We start from the raw sequence: 8,034 nt of genomic DNA, 5'->3' as shown, positions 1-8,034 counted from the left end.
GGCAGCTTTACACACTCTCCCTTGGCGGTGAACGAAAGCCCTTTTGCGTGAGTACGAAACAAGGCATTAGATGACATAATTTTGGGGTTTGGGAGAGACAGACCGACATTTTTCAACATTTTAACACATTTTTCGATAAAATAATTAGTCAACTAATCGAAGAAATAATCGATTAGTCGACAATGAAAATAATTGTTAGTTGCAGCCTAATGTTGTATCATATAAAGTATTATTGTAATCGCCTCAGGGTCATGTCTACTTTTGTTTGTTTTGCACACTGATGTACTGTGTGGCTTTTTTGTTTGTTTGTTTTTCCTTTTTTGAAAACCTTAATAAAATATTAAAAAAAAAAAAAAAAAGCAAACTATAAAAGAAGGAAAGAACATTATATCAGTTGAATTTAGCTTTGGAGCCAGAGTTTGAAACCACTTCTACTCACGTTAGTGGGGCATAAGTCCCACTATAACTCAACATATCTGGCCTGTTTTAGCTTTGACTGGAAAAATGCTTCCACCAGATTATAAAACACACATTATGTGAAGTTGACTATCTAAATGTGCACATTAATTTTCCTATTGGTGGTTGGTTATTGGTCTCCAAACAGATCATGGCTCTGCCCATCATTATAGGAGAAGAATGGGACCAGCACTACACTCTGGCTCTGATGCAAAATGTGCATGCTGTCACTGATGCTGTCATGTCCTTTCCTTCTGTTATAGTTTCCTTGATGAAAATGTGGAAGTAGGCTACAGTCTAAGCCAGCAAAAATTTGAGCTGAGGGATGAGCAGGGAGATCTGGGCGCTGGTAAGATGGAGAGAAGTTTACCACAGTTCATTTACACATACTACACACACTGTTATGACACAAAGCTGGATGTAAATTGGCAAAGAACCCCTTTAAGTTCCCTTGTTCTTGTTCTTCTTCCTCTTCCTCTTCTTCTTCTTCTTCTTCTTTGTCTTCTTCTTCATATTGAAAAACTCCTTGAAAAAACTTAAATTAACCTCCAGTGCTTCCCTCAGATAAGCTGACATTTATTTAAAGCTACACAGTTCAATGAGTGCACCTGACCAACAGATGGGGCAAGATAGCCAAAAGTGAGATTCTAACTGGCTCTGGGCCCAGAGATGTAACTTGGCAGTCCTTCCAGCTGGGGGCTGTGTTGCACTGGTACAGTAACCAGTACATTTCCGTTATAGGATAATTAAAACTCCACATATAGAAAAGATAAAATGATTTTGGAAGGTTTGGCATGTGAGTTTTTGTAAAGAAATGAATACAGACACAGAATATTAAACATTACATAACACAAATGTTCTTATTTTATCTTTGAAAATGCATATTATATGATTGTAAATCGTTGTGGTTCAGAATGGGTTACAGTTTTTTACATTTTAGTGCAGTGCAGTAGAAAATGCAGCCTATTTTATTTTTTTCTTTCTTTCTTTCTTTTTTTTTTATTTAGAAATAAATTCAATTAAATCGTGTTAACGTGTAAGAGGATCCCAACGGTTTTAATTCTGTCTGCTAGAATTTGTGGTTGTAGCTACAGATTTCAAAAGCCATGTATTGCTTTAGGGTCCAAAATTGATAATAAAAATATAATAAAATAAAATAAAGGTAGGTTATGATTATAAAACAGAAAAAAACCTATTTTGGATTTATTAAAATTTCTCTAAAAGACAAAGCATTATTTTTATTTATCCAAAATCTTTTTCTCATAAAACAGAACATATTTTTCTGCTTATTTTACTTCATATTTATTTAATTTTTACAAGATTTTTTATTTGTGTCTTTTATTTTAGATTTATTTTATATATTTATTTGACAAATTACTTGTTATTTCAGTGTCATTTATTAGCTTTGTAAAAGCATGCAGGTTACACATCCCCTCACAGCACTGTACATAATGTAGCACCTGCCATTCACGCCTGCTGAGAATCTAATGCACATAAACAGCGGTGTGATTAAGCAGCAACCAGACTGAGCAGCAGCCTTGCAGTAATGAGACGGAGGACAAGAAGCGTAAATCTGTCAATGAAGCGAGCGCCTTCATACCTTGTTTCCTCTGTCGAGCGAGAGAAACCACAGAGTTGCTCCCAGCACATAAACATTCTGCCTCACGTCGCTGTCTAAGAGATATAGCTGTTGTGCTTTTCTACACCTTGTTATCTCGGCCTCCACTTAAATAGTTAGTTTGGTCTCCTCTCTCTGAGATGTGTGCAGTGGAGATAATTACAATTTCAGCAACGTTTGCCAGGTGATTACCTCATAATCCCCTATTTCATTTGATAAGTCACGCATTGATTTAACTCAGAGTTGGACCTAATGGAGTATCTTTTCCACCGCCACAGTGATTTGTATGCTGGGGCGAAAGGACAATGGTGGATTGGAGGCAGAAAAACAGCCGCTCGCCATTCCTGTTCACTCTGGTGAAAGATGAGCAACGAGAAGGCAGGTTTAATCACAGCAACCTGAATGCAAACAGTAAATCACTGCAATGGCTGATACAGTAATGTGTGGCGGTGGTTAGAATAGTTCCTCTCACATAAAAAGCTCCCTGTTTCCTTTTTTTTATATTCTCTCCTCCTGCAGGCGGGGAGGGGGATGGAGTGATGAGAGATAAGAAGAGTGAAGGAAAGAGAGACCTGCTTGGTATTCACCTGTCTCTCTGGATCAATAAAGGTAATTTGGGCTGATTCCTCCCTGTAGGCCTCTTAGCAGACAGACGGGGAGAGGGGTCAGCCACTGCTGAGCTGCGGGGAGCTGGAATAACTTAGAAACACACTCTGCAAATTACTGCCCCTGTTTGAGAATCTCTCATTCAGCTATTCCTCTGCCCTGACAGGAGCGACAATGTGATGCAGAGTCCTCTCAAAAATGTGGACTGGAGGTAAGAAAGGGTACACTGCCCTGTAGTTTTTAGACTTCAAAACTACAAGAGATACCCATATCTGATAGAAGTGGCTACATTAGATAAGATGGCTGCCTTTAAGCTTTCTGGACATCCTGCAATTTTGCCAGACTTTTCCCACCAAAATAAAACAAAAAAACAAAAACTAAAAAAGAACCTAACTTATACCCAGTGATGGGTAGAGAAAATGTATGTAAAAAAAAAAAAAAAAAAAAAAAAAAAAGACTGACGTAAAACTGAAAATTACCATTGCCATTCCAGAATACAGGGTAAGTAGTTTAAATTACTCAAAGTACAAGTTTTTGAAATTGTTTAGGTTGTACGACCTCATCCAAAATAATGGGGAAAAAACATATTTAACACTTTTATCTAAAATGAAGTAGAGTATATAGGCTAATCAAAAAAATTAAATAAGTATTTCACTGCTGGAAAGATGGTATTTACATTAAAACAAGCCTGTCTATGCAGTAGAATGACATATAAGCTTTGAAAATTGGTGCTGCATGACTAGAGAAAACAGAGGAAAAGGGTTGTGGCATTTGATTTTACTCAAGAGGTAGAAAACCTACAACTACCACAATGCACTGCATCTCATCGGATCAATAAACGCTCCTGCTGGTGGGTGACGTAATGCAAGCTTGGTTGTTTTTCCACAAGAGTACAATATGGCAGTTAAACAGTAAAACTGTAATAGTTGAAATTGGTTCCTGAAAACATTTGAAGCCAGAAATCAAAGCTGTAATGATACGATACAATACGATACGATATGATGCGATGCGATGTGATACGATATACTTTATTGTCCCTGTAGAGAAATTTATCTTGCACTCAGTAGCTGCGCAAATATTGCTGCCTTACAAAAATAGTCCAGAGAAATGAAGCATACACCATAAAAACATAAAAAACATAACAGTATTGCACATAACACCAGCAGATAACAGAGCACCATAAGCAAAACACAACACAACCCGAAAGCATCAAGCTTTAATCATTTAAAATCTTGATTGTGGTTGGCACAAATTAATTTTTAAAAAGATTCAGTTTCAGCTTAGTTTTACTGATGATCTCAGTTTTTCAGCCTCTGCTTTTTTTCTTCTTTTTTTTTTACAATACAGGAAACAATATGGTGCACACTTCCTGTTCACAGATTCTCGTATTACAACCAAACAGTGCACTAAAATATGTTTCTGAAGACATTTTAGACAAAAAATAGGCAATATAGTTACAGAATCTTGGTTTATATTTGATCATTTGGTCTGAATTTGAGAGAGAAAGAGAGGGGTGGGTCTCTCTCTCTTGATCCGCTTCTGTTGTCTTTGTGTCCGTGGTGGTGGGTACAAAAATGAGGCAGTACAATCTGTAGTTTGAGCAACAGCGCTAGAGCCAGCAAAAATTGAAAATTTGAGTTGGGAGATGAGCAGGGAGATCTGTGCGGTGATAAGATGGAGGGAAGTTTATCACAGTTCATTTACACATACTACCCATATTATTATGATACAAAGCTGGTTGAAAATCAGCAAAGTACACTGTAATCCCCAATTTGCGCACTCAACTTAAAACATTTTGGAGACGGCTAAAAATTTTAAGTTTAGTACAAAACAGTATCTAGTAAATGTATCTTTGTCCTTTTACTTTTTCCTTTTAAAAATAATATTTTCAAATGGAAACCTGACAAATTTTTGGATCTGCTCCTGCAATCTATAATTCTGTAATTTGAGCTGTTAATGGGCCTTAAATTAATTAACTAACTAAATTGACTTTAGAAATTTTAGTGAAATTAACTCAAAACTCAAAAATTGTTGAATTAACATGAAAAATGATGTCTGGCTCACAATGGATGAGTTTTTGTGTCAAGTGAACATAACGTTTATATGTCATTTTGACAATCTGGGACATTTGTGTAGACTTTACATTGAAATTCTGTGCCATGGATAGGTGGGGGTTTACACTGTATACCTTAAGGATGTCTCCTACTTTCTGTCCATCTCTTTCTCTCCACCCCTCTCTTCCTTATTATAACATCATAGATTAATGTGACACATGAAAGATTTACATAGCTGATGTTAGCTAGCTACCTACATTTCCACCTACAGTATGTGCAATTTACTTAAATGTGCTTGCGGGCATTAGAAGAAGGTTTTTAAAAGCAGAGATCTTAGTGTTTCTCCGGAGGCACAGCAGCACTTCATCATGTAACTGTTGTCTATTTTAGATTTGGGTTTAAAAGTGTAGCCAGATGTTGTCAGGGATCGTCGCTGAAAGCTGCCTCTTGTCTTGGGTTTTCCTCTGTCACCATGGCATTGCGGTCAAAAGACAGGTGGTGCTTCTTTTTACTCCAGGCAGATTGAAACTCCACGTCTGAAGTAGAGGTGTTCCTCATGCTCTCCTGCCCTACACTTAATTCTTTTATACAGTGCAGACTCAATGTAATGAAGGTATAAATGGCAAATGTAGAGAGGTAAAAAGTAGATCACTGGCTCAAAAAATATACTCGAGTACAAAGTAAAAATACAGTTTAAAAAAGGAGCATGAAAAGTATTCTTTCCTTAAAAACCTATTTTTTTTTACTCATGTGTTACTTGTAACATGTTACTACCCACCCCTGTTCTCACCATTATCCTAGCCTGAAAACCAAAAGTTTCGTCATGACTATCAGTTTTCACATTTTCAACTTTGCAGCTTTGTGAAAAAGCTGTGATGTGCTACCAAACTGTTCAAAGAGGGGGTATGATACCCATGAAGAAGATGGTTTTTGGAGGTGGGAGCTGGGCGTTCAGATTCACAGTTCAGGCCTCATAAATTACCATGGAAACAGGGGTGTCAGGTTGAATGAGAAATAACTCTTGCAATGCACACACATACACGCATCACAACCCTAAAGCAAGAACATGGCATTAAATCTTGGACTGTGGTTTTCCTTTAGATCCTTTAGGGTTTGATTAAACCTCATTTGTTCCCATCCTGCTGCTGAAAACATTTTAATAGATGTAAATGTTTTCCCTGCCATTTTGTTTTATTTTTTTTGTCACATTCCTGATCCCAACCTCTGCCTCTCAGTCTCTTGGGGCTGCAGCGGGTCTCATCAGTCGCTTATAAGCATGGAGGATGCCGTCCGTCATGTGGGGTCACCAGTCTGAGAGGAATGCTGTGTGTCAGGAGTGTCAGGGGTGGAAGGGAAGTCCCGAGGGACACAAAACCCACAAAGATTGAACCCCACCTTGGGCCAATCACCGCTGTGAGTCCTGCTCATGCGGTGTATTTCATCAAAGTACACAGGTGTGCGCCGCACCTGCACACATTTTCTTTCCCACTTATATTCACATGCAGGCTCAGTGTTGTGACCTTCTCACATGTTACACACATATGCTCATACATGCTCTTTTTTTCACACTGCCTCGTATGAGAAGGCGTAATGTTGACTGCAAAAAGGTTTTCATTGTACGTCGATTGCAGCAGAACAGAGGTGAAACAGGTTGTTGGTGTAGGCTATGACAGGGCAGGTCCCTTTGAGTTTTCATGCATGTTAATGGAGGAGAAGAATGAGGGTCCACATACTTCTCTCATGTTTTGGACAGAGGTGGGACCAAGTCATTGTCTTGCAAGTCACAATAAGTATTTGCACTGAAGTCCAAGTCAAGACAGGCAAGTTCCATGTCCTAAACTTTGAGTTTTGAGTCATAAACAGGTCATAATATGCTCTTCACTAAATGTAATGCAATTTAAACAACAGGCTTGCAACATATTTGATTGTAAAAACTCATGAATTCTTTGTATTTATTTGTCAAGTTTGCTAGAAGTTGTGTCTCCACCTGTAATTTTTTGACTCACGTTTTGCATACTGTTGACCACCTGTAGTTTTTGTACATGAATCAAATGATCTTCGTTATCATTTTCTAACTGCCGCTTATTGACGTTATCTTAGTTCTTCATGGTTCTCCTCTGCAGCTCGACTGGATGCTGTTGGATAGGTTCAAATAAAGTGGATCTGGGATATGAAGTGTCGGCTTGCTGGAAATGAATAGTGTTTATTTTAATGGATTCAGGTAATAAAGGGAAATTAATTGATTAGTCGCAAACTTTTTAAATAACACTTCAGTCAGGATTACTTTAGACAAAGACAATTTTATTTCCATTTGCAGTGTTATATTTGGCGGTATGGCTCTGTTCTCTCACAGAAAGCCTCTTCCATGTGCCTACGTGGAAATACTAAGGCAGAGAGAGCCAAACCTCCCTGCCCTTCCATGCGCCTACATGGAAAGCCTAAGACCGGGAGATCAGCAGCAAAGACCCCCCAGGAACAGAACCGAGTAACAGAAATGACACTGATAAATCAGACACAGCATGAAAAGGAGGAGCTGGGTTGGAGGTGGGTTGCAAAGTGACTTACAGAGGAAGCAGCAACAGTAAGCAGGCCAGAGGAGTTTAAATAGGAGGTTTAAACTCATGTCTTGTGTGAGAAACTAAACTTTCATCTTCATCTTTCGTCACCTCTTTCATCTCAGACTATAAACCTTCTCCAGTCCGGTCTGAGTGGAGTCCTGCAGGGATCAGCTGTGCAGACCGGCAGCTAGTGGCTGCTTGCTCCACTGCCGTTAAGTGGCTAGCAAAACATCCTGGTGCAGACTATTTACTGGAGTGTACAGCCTGTCGCTCATGCCGCATTCTAAAATACACAGCTCTTCTCTACTTAGTTTTTAGTATCAAGATCTATTTTTAGCTTGTCATTGTCTTGTTTTCGTCATGGAAAAAAGGTTATTGACAAAAAAATGTCATCATAGTTTTCATCAATGACATTAACACCGGAAGTCCACACCTGGGGTTTTGGGGGAAAACCATGTGGTCCTGCAGCCTGTAAATCTTTGTCTTCAGAAATGCAGTGTGATCGAATTATCTAGAAAAAAAGCGTTCAGAAAACTTTTCTGAATGTAGTGTCAAGTTTACAAAGCATGCAGTCATTTATAAATTAAATAAACATACAGAGTGGCTGTGCAAGACACTGTAGGGTTTGTAAAACGGTCTGCTACAACATACAGTATGGAGGATGAAACCGACAGCGTGCTTTAACATACATGTCTTTGACATAACTCTGCCATAAGAATCCCTCTAATACATCAAGTGTCTT

The 8,034-nt window shown here is 38.5% G+C and overlaps 1 long non-coding RNA gene across 1 annotated transcript in view; it reads left to right on the top strand.

The window, feature by feature from the left end:
• The first annotated feature begins 2,591 nt into the window (after positions 1 to 2,591).
• Positions 2,592 to 8,034, top strand: part of LOC117270505 (uncharacterized) — an 87,798-nt gene continuing 82,355 nt past the window's right edge. The window contains exons 1-2 of the long non-coding RNA XR_004502810.2: positions 2,592 to 2,683; positions 2,847 to 2,891. This is a non-coding gene — a long non-coding RNA (uncharacterized LOC117270505). The remainder of the gene's footprint in view (positions 2,684 to 2,846; positions 2,892 to 8,034) is intronic.

Source organism: Epinephelus lanceolatus, chromosome 13 (genome assembly GCF_041903045.1).
Source record: "Epinephelus lanceolatus isolate andai-2023 chromosome 13, ASM4190304v1, whole genome shotgun sequence".
In the NCBI taxonomy this organism is placed as follows: domain Eukaryota; kingdom Metazoa; phylum Chordata; class Actinopteri; order Perciformes; family Serranidae; genus Epinephelus; species Epinephelus lanceolatus.
The sequence above is the reverse complement of the archived record's forward strand: the minus strand, read 5'-3'. Positions and strand labels throughout refer to the sequence as shown.